The following is a 17,581-nucleotide window of genomic DNA, read 5'->3' on the forward strand; positions in this document are numbered from 1 at the left end:
GTTTGGCCTGAGCTATTGAGTTTATGTAGCTCAGACGAAACGTTTAAGTGCATCATCAAAAAAGATGCATTCTGGTGTATGAAAACGCATCAAGGTGCATTGAAGTGCATCTCGACTGAAATAAATCCTCACTTGAATCAAATGATGCACCTTGGTGTTTCTTTCACGACGTACAAAAATGCACCCAAATGCATCAAATGTGAATCTGATTTTTGAAGATTCCATAAAACACACTTTAGTGCATCAATCGATGCATTCTGGTGCATCAATCGATATGATGCATTTAGTTCTCTGAGTGTAGCATGAAAACATAGACGAGAGGTGCCGTGAAATACAGCAGATTAAGTATCCATGCAAATTATCCTAGTGCTGGGGATGTTTTAAGAGAATTAACTGGGGCAAAGTATAACTCAACGTTTCCCCCGCTTAAGGCGTTGCTGCTTCCCCTTTATTCGGGATCCGGATTTTGTACGCTTTAAAGCACGATGCGCACTCTAACACGCATGCACATCAAATGCATCAAATAGGTTATGCACTTGTTCAAATGCTGATTCGATGCGTTTCTATGCATCAAGAGAAATGAGAGTGTTAAGCACTAGAATGCTTTTTCTTTTTAATGCAATGTATTTTCTTGCTTTGCGACGACATTACCAGTCCACCATCGCGGAGGCCGAACTTCTCTTTAAGAAAAGTATTTGAAGCGGCATACATGCTATTGCTTTTCATAAATAAAATATTTCGTTACAATTATTTCTAGACTTTTTAGAAATTATCTTTCGTCATTAGTCTGAGGGATTAGTTGACTGAATCCTGCCTGCGATGCTATTTTATGACTACGGCTCGGAAGTTGAAGACCTATAAATTGCCAAAAAAAAGTCCTATAAAAAGACCTCAAAATATAAAAAAAGGATCTTAAAACGGAAAAAAGGACGTATAAATAAACAAATTAATTAATCACTTCCGTTTTAATTACATATTTAATGTATATAGTCGTACACACCATGCTGAAAGCTTCAAAACAAGAGAAAGTTGCTACTTACAGCGCGACCTTCCAGACAAGTTACGGTTAAAGGACGTCGTCCAAAAATGCTTTTCTCTCGTTTCAGGGATGGTTCAAATATATTTATTTATTTATTTATTATTTTATTTCTTTCCTACAGAAAGGATGTTTAAGAGGTGATGGTGATGATCTGATGATGATTCGAATTGAGAATGGGCAGTAAAAACGTAGTCGAAAGAAAAAAAGCCGTTAAAACCTAAAAAAGGCTAAAAAAAGGACCAATAAGCCAAAAAAACGCCGAAAAAGGCAAAAAATGACAAAAAACACCCTTTTCTGGCCTACAATAACCCAAAATGAACATATATACACTATCTACCAAAAAGTAATTGGGCACCTATGATGGTGGTTAATTTAGTATCTAATTTGAATCATTTAGTATCATTTAGTGGGACCACTGGTGGTTGTTCGTGGCACAATGAACTCACAGGCATACTGTACAGTACTAGACAATGAAATGCTCCCAACCTTGTGGCGTTTTTACGGAATGGACCCCTGTTACTTCCAGGATGACAATGTTAGGTGGCATGTTTCGGAGGCTACTATGCAGTGGTATGCCGACAACAATGTTCACCGATTGGTCTGGCTTGCACAGAGTCCTCATCTCAATCCCGTAGAACACCTTTGGGAGGCATTGGACTGACGGGTGAGGTCTCGGGAGATGCGGCCAAATTCCATTGTCCAACTGAGTGAGATCTTGCAAGAGGAATGGCGACACATTCCAATGGACGTCCTCCACAAACTAGTCGAGAGCATGCCTGAGAGAGTGGCTGCTGTTATAGCAGCAAGAGGTGTCTCCACGAGGTTCTAACAGGGTTCGCACCACCAGACAACCATTTTGTACACGTGCCCAATTACTTTTTGGTAGATAGTGTATTATGTTGGGCCTCGTCTTCGGACACTAGGAAAAAAAAGGATTTTTCCTCAACTTCCGTGCCCTATTTATAAGCTTCACACAACACAGGGAAAAGTGGGGCAGATGATCTTAGTAGATTACGGGCGACGGTAGCCAAACACACACGCTCCAGCTTTCACACGTGGACTTCAACGGCGGAATGATAACGGAAGGTCTTCAGGTTTTGTTTGGTAGTCGAGGGTGGAAGTTGCCGCCGCGAGATTAGAATCCCTGTTATGTGCCAAGTGCATGAGGAGGGATGTACTCGGTTAAGTAAATCTCCCTTAACGTAATTCCATGCGGCGTCTCTGTCTAGTTCATACGAGTGCACAGCCAAGATCAACAGCAATTTGGAAAGCTCATGTTAAGTGAATTACTTGGAGTGTTAAAGAAGGTTTGCATTTCCTCGAGTAAACACTCAACACACCCTTGATAAGATACCACCAAGTTATGTCATGCAACGCCAAATTAGGTTCAACTCTTTGGTTGAAATCCTGGACAATTTTACAAGAGTTGCAAGCGAGTTGTTCTTTCCTTTACTGAGGAACGCTAAAATTAAAATAAAAGTACATATGTTGAGTTTTGGAGCTTTTGTTTAAGTCCACTTTATGCAGAGATAGGATAATCGTGACTGACCAGACATCTTAAAGTGGGATCCGAACCACTATGTGCCTTCACTGGGTATCAAACCCAGGGCCCCTTGATTACAAGGCGACGACGATACCGACGGGAAGCCAACAAATATGTTGATTCCAGTAACACATGAAAGTGCAGAAGGGTATTTTATCAGCTGCTATTCCGTGTGATGTAGCTACTGATATGCCGCTACGACGCCAAGGGTCCTGGGTTCGAATCTCGACCTGGGCATGGGTGTTGCTCTGAGTGTCCCTGCATCAGTTTCATCATATCACCCATTCTCATCATCACCAAAAATGGCAGAAAAGTAACGCTATGTAACAAGAATTACATAATTTCAGAACGTCAGACATGTCCTTTCAAAAAAACCAAAATTACACGTTAGACTCTAACGATAAAAGGGCGATTTTTCCTTTGCCTGATCTGGACCCTTTTAGCAAAATGGCGTAATGATAGAGTCGTCACGTTGTAATCAAGGGGTCCCAGGTTCGATACCCGGTGGAGGCATCTGGCACTCAGTGGTTCGGAACCAACTTTAAACTGTGGGCTCATTCCCGAAAAAAAAAAAAAAAAAAAAAAACCTTTAGCAAGAAAGTCAGAACAAAATTTTACTTCAATCCTTCAGTGTGTGTGTGTGTGTGTGTGTGTGTAAAATTTTAGGCTGCCATGTTGATTGATTGATTTAGTTTATTTTACTTCGCTTTGGTTCCACTGTTGGCTAATTGCGAAGATGCGAATGAGTGATGATATGATGAAATTGATGAATGGACACTCACAAGCATCCATGTCCAGGCCGGGATTCGAATCCGTGACTCCTGGCGTAGTAGCGCAAGGTGCTAACCACTCCGCCACGGGGAGTGTTGCGGTAGTAAAAGAACAAAAAGAGTTTACACCACTGTTGCACCGTCGAACGTTTTGCTAAGATCGAAAATGGCCAGATACCCTTCTCCCCATACATGGCAACTGCAGTCACGGCTCGGGCCGTATTGTTACGTAAGTCGGTAACTCCCTCGAGACAGCTCCAACTCCCCGCCATGAGGCACGTGACCCGATGACGTCATGTCGTATTGGCGTTATCTCCAGGAACCCGACCAGATTTCTTGCCAGTGGTTCCGCGTCCAGAATTTAATTTTCGTTTGCCATTTCTCTTCGTCGTGCTCGACCTGCATGACCAAGTTCTTGGACTGTGTACGGTGTGACTGTAACCCATGTCACGTCCAGCTCCAGTACCGCTGTAATGATCCCAACGAGATCACAGAATATATAGTATACAGGGTGTACCGGAAGTGGCAGCGCAAACTGTAACCGTGAAAAGTACACGATAGTAGAAGCAAAAAAGTTTCGGTAAACATTGGTATGCAAAGAAACCGTTTGTGAGATAATTGCGAATGTATGTTTACGATCTACCACTGACTTGATTGTTTGCAGACATCGTATGGTTTTCACGTGTGAGGTGCCGTAGTCCTACTTGTTAGTAACAAATAACAGACTTAAAAGGTTGACCTCGATAGACATTACTGTTACCAAGGTCTGTACTGTACAGTATATTACATGTTCGTCAGCGTTCAGTTTTAAACGAAGAAATCTCGGAGTGCTCAAGGAGTCAAGCGTACGATGTGTACAAACAATCAAGTCGGTGGCGGATCGTAACCATACATTCCCAATTATCTCACAAACGGTTCGTTTGCAATTGCAACCCCATGTTTGCTGAGACTTTTTTTTGCTTCTACTAACGTGTACTTTTCACGGTTACAGTTTGTGCTGCCACTTCTCGTATACACCCAGTATGTGTCTTGCTTTTTATTGTTCTCAAGTCTGACGCAAGTGTAACACTGTTGTTGCCAGTGGCGTGCCCAAGAGGGGGTTCGTGGGGAATATCTACTGGAAAAAGTATACGTAACCCCCCTCCCCTTTCGAAAATCCTGGAAACGCAACTGCTTGTTGCATGTTCCTTCAAGGGTAGTACTTCAGTGCAGTGTCAGCCTTAGAAGTGGGCAATTTTGGTGTAATTTATAAAGTAACATTCACTAAAGAAGAAATGTAAAGTAACGGATTTGAAATCAAAAGTGATCAAACGTAGTTAGGCAACACAACGCATTGCAGGAAGCGGATATTTCAGGATCTAAGTGACCCATTTTTCGCAGGTGGCTGTACAGCTTAACCAAGGTAAGAATATCGCCGGGCAAACTAAAGTGCACAGTCATTTGTTTTCTCCTCTTGCTCCCCCTTCTCTCGTACATTTCAATATTGCTGCAAATTTGACAACGCAGGAACAGGGGAACAATGCAAGCAGCTGATCGCATTGCCCACGTCTCTCCTTTAGCTTGCGGTTGAAAATTCGACTACAGCGCCACAGGAACATTCTTATCTGGTTCAAGTGCGCACAGCGCACTACGACGCCAGGGGGCTGGTTCGAATCCCGGTGACTATTAGTCAAAATCAAAATCCAACAGGGATCTTTAAGAGTAGATTAAGAAGAAGTTTTATGGAATGATTCTACCTGTACATACTTTTATTCTTGGGTTTCGGTTTATTGTCGAATAACTAAGACATGCTTACCAAAAATAAATATTTGTCATTAGTGTTGCCCACGAGACGAGACTTTGGCCTGTCTCGTCTCGTGGAAATGCTGTGAAATGCTGTCTCGTCTCGAAAATATTCGTTTGTCAAAGGGACACATGATCAATCTCGTTTCGTCTCGAATTTTTAAAAGCCTGTCCCGTCTCGTCCCGTGGGCAACACTCTTTGTCATCGTCTGCTATGTATATAGACCTACATATATGTTTTGTGTATTTCTTTGAATTACTATTTTTTAACTGTGGTTTGTCTGATGTGAAAAGTGTATGTATGTTCATTATTTTTCTCTGTTTATGTATAATTGTAATAAAATTAAGCCTTGTTTCCATATTAAAAACACTAACATACAAAGTTTGAATGTCTATTATACTATGAACGTTTTGTGGAATATGGTTGAGTGTAAGTCAAGGTGTGAGGTTTAATCTTCGCCATATAAAATAAGAGGTACATAAATAAATAAATAAAAAGTGTCAGAAAAGCGATGTAAAATAAACCAAATCAATCAATCATTGTAATTTGAACTTTAAATCTTGGCGTGTAACAGCATATATTTCGAGTCAACAAAAGGACAAAATTAAAAGGTTTTGCTATTATATGAGGTTTCTTTCCATCTTCATTCGTCAATCTCGCATTGAACTGTTGTTTATTGAGCAATCACTTTTTTCCGCATTCCGTTCTCTCGATTGTCGTGCATCGAACAATAATGCCCCCTTTGAATTTGTGCTGGAGTTCAATTTGCTGTTCTCGATCGCAGATAAACTTTTTGTTTGCCGATCGGATGGAAGCGAGAGCAGCTGCTCCCGATGATTTAATTTGTCTCCTTCCTCGGAGCAACATCTAAACAACGCTCCGAATTACCGCTGGCGCTGCGAACGGGTCTGCATCTGCGAAGAGGCTCGCCGTGATGAACTGGCGCATTAGCGTATCAGAGCAGCCGGGGAGCCAGATTAGGCTAATGACGTTGTTCTTCCACCGAAATCCCCGCCGAGATAGTCTCTAGTCTAGCTGTACACGTTTTTAGCTTAGCAGTTGGCGTGAAGCCTGACAAGCCCTTCGAAAGCCCCCGAAACTTCTGGAAAAAACGGGAATGAAACCTCGCGAGGCAAAGCAGCATAAAAACGTCAGGATCAATTCGTGACATGCTGAGACACGCAAAGAGAATGACCGCACCAAAAATCGCAACGATGAAGATGAACTAGATAATATTCGTCTTCGTATCTCCTGTCTGTCAACAAGTTGATATGGGCTTAAGTGTACTAAGGAATTTGGACTGCTGCCTCTTTTCTCCCAAATGATCCGTTCTTTCAGCAATTATTGGAAAATGTATTTTTGCGTTTCCACCAAATTGAAAAAATCTGCGTTTGAAACATTAAATTTAAATCAGAATACTTTGTATACATATAACCTCCTCCGGAGCTGGTCGACCATCAAAGAGTGGATCGATTAACTTAACAAGGGGAATGTAGAGATATGGAGATTATTAAACCGATAAAACCTCGTCATGGTAATATTCACGCTTGTTTATTTCCTGGAATTGTCCGACCAGCGGGCGATCCCAAGAATGCGCTAACTTTGTAACTTCCGTGAAAACAATGACTGAAAGGCAAACGCGTGGATCTATACAAGATCTAGCGTGTTCGAAAGGTTTAACAACCTTTCGAAACCTAAGATTATAAAAGGGAGCTCACTCCCCGAGCTCGCTCTCATTTGATTTTGGCTCTCATTGGACACTCTACGACACATTACAACTACAGAACTACGACGACGGAACACGAAGTTACGGCTGCCTAGCATGCTACGAGTCGCGAGGGATCGCTCGGTTTGGTGAGCCAAGGGTCGTAGGATAGAACCTTGGCACCAGTCACAATTCGGTCTGCAAGAAGCATCTGGACAAGAACATCACACACCTACCAGGTATTAAAAGGCGTAAATAACCTTTACATTCAACATTCCATATCTCTACCCTCTTAATCGGAGCAGGTTCAGCTAACAGGTACAATTAAGCTCTACCTAAATGTATTATTGAAACTTCCCTGTGACCTCAGATCCCAGGTAAGACGGGATCACAACAATATTGTGATTGATGTCATATCTGTTAGGACGCAATTCTGTAATCCTACCTAATCGTTATTGAAGCCGCTGTGACACAGTCGGTAGGGCGTCTGACTTCCTTGCGGGAGACCCGGGTTCAATTCTCGGCGTGGGTGATATAAAGTCGGAATTTTTCTGGCCTTGTCCCCGCATAAAGCGGCTCTGGGGCTCACCCAGCCTCAAATCAATGGATACCTGGGAGCATCCCTGGGGGTAACGATGGCCGGAGCGTGATTCTGATCACAACACCTCCAAAATGGTCGACATCGACAATGTATGGAACCCTACATGGCACGGGAAACTTTACCTAATCGTTACTGACGAACCTGTAAGTTTATTTCCGGTTGCCAAGAGATGCTAGCTTGTCAGAAAGATTTGATGATGCAAAGAGTATGGTTTCTGTTTTGTGAGATTTAGATAAGTATAATTGAATATACGTTATTCGAAAATAATATTGTTATTACCTAATTCAGTGTTTCTTTGTGAGTGTAAAGTATATGGAACTATCATCAGTGGAAGCTATACCACTGTATTTAGTGTTGACTGACATGAAACATATAAGGTAGTGTGGATGCTTATGATGATATTGCATTCAGTGCCTTAAGGTTTATTCCATGTCTGCGGTGAGCTCAGAATACGTTGTTATGGTTTTGTTGCTCTCCAGGAAAGGAGCAAGGTTATAAAATCGAGTAACGTAACAGCATGCACAAATTAGTTACAGTAAAGTATCAATTATAACAAAAGTAAGAATCCAGTAAAACTGCCATCTTTCGTTAACAGTGTTCAATAGAGCCGCGTCGGTCCAATCGGTAGGGCATCTGACTTATGTGCTGGAGGCCCGGGTTCCAAGTCCAGTGATTCAGGTGTGAATTTATCCAGCAATTTCCCTGTATGAGGTGGCTCTATGGTTCACCCAGCCTCTAATAAATAGGGGCCTGTGGTCAACTCGAGGCAAAGGTCGCCGGAGCGTGGTGGTCACCTCCACATTTTTTTTTTTTAATTTTGAACGTGCGGGAGCCCCCACCTCCCCCTCCCCACAACGTTTACATAAGAAGTGAATTCAAGTAGTTTTAAAAATTGAAGTACCTGAAAAACAGTGGGATTTTTTTTTTCAAGAAAGAAACAAAGTTTCGCCCTTTCATTTGCTAGCAAGTAACACAATTTTCCTTAGAAATTTTATGAATATTGTTTTCCAAATCCTCCTCTGTATGAATGTTGAAGTCTGTTGTTGTCATCGTAACAACTCCTCTAGCAAGCATGCTAATTAGCTTCACCTTCGAGGTAAACGTCGTCATGGAAACAACGAACAAGACACGTGCGACGTCAAAGACACTTGAGTGGGATGTCAGAAGAACACACTCCATTCCGTACATTATTTTCGATATTAACAACTATTGGCAGCAATGATAAAAATAACATACCTACTGTAAATCGTGATATAGCCCTTGGAATTTACTTAAACTAGAAAGTTCAAGACTTTGTGCTTATTTGCGAACTCACTACAGATTTTATTTCAGGATAGGCTATTTCGCATTAGTAAGGTTTGATTTGATTTGATATTTAGCGTCGCTTTTCTGTCACTTGGTTAACTGAGGATGAGGAATGAAATTGATTCAGGGACACTCACAAGGAACAGCCATACCCAGACCCCTTGCGTGGTTGCGCCCTGTGATAACCACTCCGCCACGGAGGTCTGCTTGCTGTAGCATGAAAGAATGGGGCAAGTGAGAGATGTCGGGGAAAGGCTAGGTGGTGCCTCTGTAGCTGGAAAAGATTCTTGCAAGGTGATTGTATGCTCGACTCCTCAAAATTAAGTATTTGAAGGGTACATTCGCAAATGGATATGTTCACGCAGACATAAGCGACAGAACAGAATGGGCACGATTCAAAACTTCACATTTCACAATGATAGTCAGACTTATAAGATTCGGAATTGGTAAGTGATATGTTTACAAGCACATTCACTGCTAGTGTTTATTTTAGCATACAAAATGTCATATGTGGAAGAGACAATACTTGAATAGAAGCTCAACCTCGTTTTATTTCACAGTAAGCAATTTCACTTATGGTACGATATTACAAACTTATTCATGGATAATTGGGTTATTTTTCATACGTCACCTGAATGACTGTCTATTCGAATCCGAATCCAAGATAATACATAAAAGAATTAACAATATATTTTACTAAAAGGTAAGTAAATACATTTTAGTGCACATAAATTTATAAAAATAGGTTCTATTTAATAAAATACTGTGTGGAATCTCTTGTCTTTAAAAATTATCTATAAAGTTTATGCAACAATTCGTCTGTTATTATATTATTCATTATTTTTATTTTATTTTAAATCATGTAAGAAGCGTCCTACTCAATTACGAACCACCTGCTTTATGAGAAAGCACGTCTTGCTAACAATGTTCGCAACGCAGTAGATAACAAGATTTTTCAACTGCGTTTTGTGACACAAACGTCAAGAAAATGTCATGAATTTAACCGGATATTCGAGTTAACATAATGCCACTACAATCTCTTCTCGAACAGCGTGAAAATTCTCATACACAATGGTTTCATGTACTGAGATGTCAATATATTCCTGCTAATCAAACAGAATGATCACTTCGCAGTGGCGGCGAGAAGGGGCAGTTGACCCCCACTTTTCGCCACTTTTGTCCCCGCACTATGCTAAATCTTATCTACGAAGGGAAATGTACTGTCTTTGCCGCCCCCCAGTTTTGGCACTTTGCCCCCCCTCCCGGTTTTGGAACCCAATCGCCGCCACTCACTTGACGTGTTGTTAAAGATAGCATGATTTCCTTTGTTTCCAGTTCAATAATTAAAATAGTAATATCTCTTAAAGCAACTTCTATATCATCACTCACCCTCATCGCGTTTAGCCAAAAAATGGCAGAAAGGCGAAGTGAAATAAACTAAATCAATCAATCTTTACAAATTCCTACCTTACATGTATCCTTACTCGCTTCCGAATATCCAATACTTAACTGAAATAAACATTACTGAGTCTTTACAAATGCCACGACAGTTCTTTTACAAGAGTATGAAATAATGATAGACAAAAACACATGAATATAATCACAAAGAAGCTCGGACTCTTTTGCAAACACATGAATAAGAAACAAGCTTACATAAATTGGCGCTCATATCAATCCGCGCAATCTCACATCCCAAGCAAGGTACTTCAACCGATATTCAGAAAGAACGTCACGCGAAAGCTCTTCAATTACAAATCAAAGAACACAATCCCTCTATTTCCTCATAACTCCGATTACCAAATGATTTATGATAAACTACTGATGAGCAAGTTGTACGTTACACCTAACAAATCTCTAAAGATCGACAATTAATTAAACTGTGAGCTTCCCACTGAATGACATCATGTTAGTGAAGGACTCATCAGCGCCATCTATTGAGCGTAAAATCGGATAACTATTAATTCCAAGGCCCAAACACCAAACACATATTCTATGCAGACAATTTTACATTTCTGTTGTAATGCTTTAGCTAACATTCGCACCTGGGGCGCCTAGCCGAGGAAAATATTTCCCTACAATCAATAGGTTGCACTTTTAGAATAAAATATTAGAGTGTTCATATATTAAAAGAGAAGAATCGAATTCTGTTTCGAAGTAATGGTTACTTTTTTAGGAATTCTAACTGTAACTAGCTATTTTTTAGAGAAGTGGCTGTAACAGTAACAGAGCTACAGAAGTAATACTAACAGTTACGTTGAGACATTTAAATTGTTGAAAATTTGCAACTTGGGGAAAAGCTAAATGAAAGGATTTTGTTGAAATCGCCGAAGACAAGGAAACTGCTTCGCTGCTTGCTAAATATACAACAATACTTTGAAAACAGCTTTGAAAAACACAAAATGAGAAAAATGATACGTTGGAAATATGATAAATATATAACCAACCATCTGACATGACTTGGCCTAAAAGATATATCTAAATCAAATTGCCAGGGTCCATAGGCGTAACTGGGCGAAGCAAGCAGGCACTTGGCCCCCTCCAATTTTCAGGTTCCTTAAAGTTTATCACTTAATGGTACGTTTGTTAACTTCCTTGGACCTGAAAAGCAGTGACGTGCGGTGACGTCGACACTTGGGATAGCAGTCAGTGGCGTGCTCAAGGAGGGGGTCGGGTTGGTGTGGGTCACACCCCTCCCCCTTTAGGGCCCAGTATTCCAAAAAAAAGAATGTCAATAACAGGAAAAGATTGCAAAATGATGAATGAGTAATAAAAAAAATACACGTAAACCCCACCCACATTCGAAAATAAAAAACGCTTTGATTTGACTACTAAGCCAGAGATCCTGGTTCGAATCTCAGCTTAGCCATAGGTATTCTTTGTGTGTGTCCCTTCATCAATTTTATCGTATCGTCTTCGCGATTAGCCAATAGTGGCGGAAAAGCGAAGTAAAATAAACCAAATCAAGCAATCAATCAATGATTTGATTTCATTTTTGTTACTTAGCGTCGCTTTTTTGTCACATTTGGTTAATTGCGAAGATGATACGTTAAAAATAATGAAAGAACAAACACGAAGAACACCCATGCCCAGGACGGGGTTCGAACCCGGAACTCCTGGTGTTGTAGCGCGCTGTGATAACCACTCCCCCACGGTTGGTTGATTTGGTGTTTTAAGCACACTTTATGCACAGAAACGAAACAGGTAACAAAACACACTTTTTTGTAGTTTCTTCAATAATATTCATTTGGCTTTTTGAGTTATGAGATACATTTATCATTCCAAATTATTTCACTATTCACTGCAGAGTACAACACATAGGACAAGAATGCGCACTCATCGCGGTTTCGAATCTTGGCCTGGATTGTTCATATCAGGTCCCTTCATCAATTTCATCATATAATCACTCATCCTCATTTTCGCGATAACCAAATGTGGCAGAAAAGCGAAGCAAAATAAACCAAACCAACAACAATATGAACACGTGTTCTCTTGCCCAAATAAATACATCCGTATTTATGACTGTTAGAGACCAAGAGTAGTATATTTAAATAAAACACTACTAAGACGAGAGTGAGAGAGAGCCCGAGTACATATTTGTAATTTAATCATTATATATTCCATACTTGAAAAAAAAAAAGAAAGCATAACATTATTGTTTTCACATAACACGTTCCCATTTCATAAATAATAAAACTACATCCCATATTATACATACATATTGTACAACGTGTAAAATTTTGTGTAAATACAGAGAACATAAGTACTGCAGAAAATTTTACCCTGAGTTCTTTAGAGGATTTACAAAAAAATCTATGAGAAACCAATCCCCTATCTGTCCTATAGGAGATAGACTAGGGGACCTGAAAGCCTGGGCTTTCAACCATTGCAGCGGGGGGTGAGGGGGCAAGGGAGGTAGAGGTAAAAATCTTCCTTTTTCCTTCGGCCGGCCGTTTCTACCTGGAAACTGGTCAGGCGGAAGAAGAGCGAGCTAGGGTATCCAGCCAGCTTTGCCCGCGGAGAACACCGATGGACGAGAAGCGCGTGGAGAAGAAGGTGTTGCATATGAGCTGTGGTGGCTTTAACAAGACAATAAATATTGTGATTTGAATATAATTCGAAATGTGAGATTGATTGATCTATCTCTGCTAGACTAGCTACTCCTCAGTGCACGTCACTGCTGAAAAGCAAAGTTATAAGTAACGATTATTTATCAAAATAGTCATGAAGCCGACCTGCACGGCGGAGTGATTATCACAGACTGATATGACGCCAGGGACCCCGGGTTTGAATCCAGATCTGAGCAAGGGTGGTCTTTGTGAGTGTCCCTTCATCATGTCATCATTCATCCAGATCTTCGCGATTAGACAATAGGGGTAGAAATCGAAGTAAAAATAAACCAATTAAGAAATAAATGAAATAGCGTCCAGGGTTGTTCCTGTGTACAAATGTAACAGGCAAATTTCGTGATAAAAGTGGCCTATAATCCTGGTCTGATTACATTACTAATAGCACATAATTATATTAAAGAAAACTATATTTTTCCTTCATGACCGTCAGTCATAAATGCTAGTGATAATTTGTAATTCTAAAAGATTTGTGAATATAATTTCGGACCATCTTTTGGGTTACGCCCTTAGATCTATTACAGTTTGGGCAGTGTGTGTGTGCGTGCACGCTACACGCCCTAGGTTTGTCGAATCCACGACGTAGCAGCACCATTCCTTTCCATGTTCTACAAGAACCTTTCCATGAACTATAGATGGCGAAATAGTCCACCTACCCAAGGTGGAAATTGACGTCCAAATTTCCGTACGAATGTTTGACATGCAATTTTGCATGCTTTGTGGAAAAATAAATTTACACTTTCACTTACATTTGGCAACACTGCATGAACAACACTGCACCCCGTTTGTTGTTTCTATGTTTAAAAATATCTACTTGGACAGCGCTAACATTTGGTGTATGACTTATGTATGTACAGGTTTCGGCTACAAAGTAACGCCACTCTTAATTCCCAGTTGCGCCGTTCGTGGGACACCCTGTACAAGAGAATAGGATTTATCATTGCTGTGTCATGCATTTCGTCATCATCAAATCATCCACCAGATGCGCATTAAAAGGAGCGAATGCCCCCCTATCCCTCCCGAAATCTTTAAACTAGCAATAAATCTTCAATGAACATAACGAGTGACAGCCGAGAAAAAGGGAGGCCATCCACCCCTTCCCGAGGGAAGTTAATCCGCCATTGTCATCCAATGACGTTGTCCCAGTAAAAATAACGTAAGTAATTCACAACATTATATTATCCAAATATGTAACAGTACAGGGTGTAATGTATATAACTCGCACAAGCCCCGATAACCAACAATTACAAAATCATAATTTACTGAAAAGTATTTTCCTATATATGCATGAACGACAGTATAAGTTTCATCCGGGGGAGGGGTTAAATGCTTCTTGAAACGCGCATGCTCCCCTGCCAAACCAGAACTATGACAAACTTCGTGCACAGGGATTGGACCTACAGTTTAAAGTGGGATCCGAGCCTCCACCGTGTATCGAACCCGGGATCTCCTGCTTACAAGGCGACGACGTTACCACTACGCCATTGGGGAGACTATGACAAACTTGTATAATCTACAACTGATAATGATAGCCTAATGAGAAAATGGGATTTCCACAGAAAATACTTCTGCTTCATCCAAATAACAAAATGAATCACTTCGGATATTATTATTGTTTCTGAATGCATTAAGGCTTAAATCTTGGTTAAAGCATATGATTTGTAAAACTACTGGCGGCATCAGTAGTCAATATGCCAGGTCAACGTTTCACAGGCAAATGAAGTTAAAGTATGTCACATTTTTAAAGCGTCACACACGTAGCCTAAAATATTTTCATGAATACTTTTCATGCATCCAGGCTAAATGCAATTTATTTTTCATTTCTTAGTAGACATGACTAAACACTTTATAATTCTATGAAGTCAGTTTATTATGAATATTTTAATCCGCTAGAACCTTACCTTTTATGTGAGGATCTCGCATACGTAAGGCTAGAATGACTCAAAACCATCAATAAGTATAAAACGGAATTAAGCATTATCAACTTTAACCATTATCAACTTTGTTTATTTCAAATCGAAATTATTTTTCATGTTTTATATTTTTCTTTTTATTTATTCTTATTTTCCTTCAAGAAAAACAGACTGAAATGCCACACTGATAACAAATAGTTACAGAGTCCGGTAAAAAGTTACAATTACAATAATGGAAAGGCTGCTGTTTTAACTGACCACATTCAACACTGTTGATGTTTCTAATGCATAATTAATTGTGCAGACACTGTCATCCGTCTGATAATCAATTTCGATAGAGGGACCTTTGCCTACACCCCTCCCCAAATGCCCTTATCCAAGAACGTTGCACGTCTCGTCAAATAAGCTACTGAAGTGAATGTAATCTCTTTTCAACATCGGGAACTTTTAGTGTTAATTGTACTCACCAGATGTCCTTCAAGCGTCAGTTGTCACTCCGATAATAATCGCACGGCGTTTCGTTCTGCACCGGGGCACAACACAAGAACAGACAGATACGTGATAATTTACGTGAAGCGGCGAAAGAGCTTTGCAAGTTTGCGAGAGAGCACCCCTGCCTTCGCACACGACAGCAGCGCTCGACTACGGACTTCCGAACCTTCCGCAGATCTCCTGCTTCCCGGCGAGTTCTCACTTTTCACCGAACTTATAATTAGCGATTCGTGCCCAGCGATTTCGCTCCGTGCCTGAAAGATTTGAGTGTGTGCAAGGTAAGAGTGTACGAAAGAATAAACTGGTTTGCAATTCTCTTCATTTTAGGCCTCACACGTTCACCGATCTTCGCGTAACTTTTACACCGCGAAAATAAAGTCTCTCGAAATGTGGGAGCAGAGGCACAGCACGAGATGCACGGACGGAAAACACAAACTCTCATTGGTCAGCGGTGCGGAACTTTAAACTCCTCCTAACATTTTATTGTATTGATGAACGAACCTGGCTCTAACAACCCCTCCCTCCCTCTGCCCCCCCCCCTTGGAGAAAAGGTGAAGGAAGGGAACTTTTCTGTTCGTGTTAACCCAAAGCCCAGGCCCGTGGCTAGAATTGATCTCCAGGGGGGGCTCACGGGTTATCAGGGGGGGGGGCTTTGTAAACCAAGGCCATTTTTCAAAAGTTTAACATTGTTAAATGACCGTAAATTATTTGTGTATGTGTGTGTGGGGGGGGTCATTAAGTTAATATAAAATTTAGAAATATCACACAAATAGTTCATTTTTCTATAGGTATCTTCTAAAACATCTCTTGAATTGTTAATTGCTATTGACATCATTCCTTATTACATACTACACATTACTTTTGATGATACAGATATTTATATTATACAATATTCTATCATAGTGCCTACCGTACATTCCACCCCCAGCTGAAGGAATAAAACTTTCCTTCGTTCCCACAACTTAGGAACTGTTGACCTTTGATACAGATATGGAAGGAATATGGATGATGACGTCAAAGTCGCAGATTTCTGTCTAAACGGGAGACCACAACAGGGCCAGCAAAGGTACGGATAAAGAAGCTCATCTGTGAAGGAACATTCTATAGTCTAGAGAATCTTCTAAATACTTGCCGCTACTTCGACTTCAGCTCATAAACAAGATGAAGTTTATGTTCTGTGAATTTATCCTTCACCAAGTTGTGAGCAAAATAATATCTGCATTTGTACTCTTTACTTCAAACAAATTATACAAAATAATTTTACCTAATGTCAAGGGAGAGCTCAGTCTGGCTACGGCCCTGCTATGCAAGAACTTTCTAAACTCTATACAACCTACTAAATACAGGGTGTCTACAAATGATTGAAGCAGTTTCACGATGTTACTGTACGTGTATTATTGAACATATTGTGAAGTAACTTTACAGTTTTGTAGAGAAACTCAACAAGTTTTTTGATACATTACAAGTGTTCGATATGCCATCTATTCGTGATTCTGCAGACATAAACTTTATAATCAAGTTCTTCCCAAACGCGATGAACCATTGCTAAATCACTCGGTAATGGAGGCACAAGCACTAGATCCTTCACATAACCCCCCACACAAAATAGTCACCGTGAGGCAATGATCATCATTTCCACACCGACCGACCCATCAGTTTGATACTCTGGTGGTTAAGATTTTGTGGACATCGTGATGGAACTGGGGAGGAGCACCATCCAACTGGTGGATAAAGTTCTCACTGTCTATCTCCAACTGTGGCATGAGCCAATTTCCTAACATGTCAAGATACCCGTATTTAATCGTTGTTCGCTGAAGAAGTGGCTGTAAACTCTAAATTTTGAGATTGCACAAAAGGCATTGAGTTCCGGAAAGTAACGAATATGCTCAACGGCGCCACGGCAAACAGAAAACTCCTATAACTTGTAATGTGTCACGAAACGTGTTGAGTAGTGTTGCCCACGGGACGAGACGGGACAGGCTTTTAAAAATTCGAGACGAGACGAGATTGACCATGTGTCATAAGACAAACGAATATTTTCGAGACGAGACAGCATTTCCACGAGGCTCCACGAGACGAGACAGGCCAAAGTCTTGTCTCGTGGGCAACACTAGTGCTGAGTTTCTCTACAAAACTGCAAAGTTACTTTGTGATACTTTCAATAATACATGTACAGTAACATCATAAAACTGCTATCAATCATTTGTAGACACCCTGTACTTTCCGCTACTTAGACTTCAGTTCATAAACAAGATGAAGGAATGTGATAGCTGATCTTCGTTCTGTGAATTTGTCCTTTCATCAAG

The 17,581-nt window shown here is 40.5% G+C and overlaps 1 protein-coding gene across 1 annotated transcript in view; it reads right to left on the minus strand.

Moving 5' to 3' along the window:
* The window catches only part of gogo (thrombospondin-1 like protein golden goal), a 415,587-nt gene extending 400,177 nt beyond the window's left edge, over positions 1 to 15,410 (minus strand). The window contains exon 1 of the mRNA XM_083119501.1: positions 15,251 to 15,410. The gene's annotated coding sequence lies outside the window, so the exon portion shown is untranslated. The remainder of the gene's footprint in view (positions 1 to 15,250) is intronic.
* Positions 15,411 to 17,581: the final 2,171 nt, after the last annotated feature.

This window comes from Lepisma saccharinum, chromosome 3 (genome assembly GCF_977018435.1).
Source record: "Lepisma saccharinum chromosome 3, izLepSacc3.1, whole genome shotgun sequence".
In the NCBI taxonomy this organism is placed as follows: Eukaryota; Metazoa; Arthropoda; class Insecta; order Zygentoma; family Lepismatidae; genus Lepisma; species Lepisma saccharinum.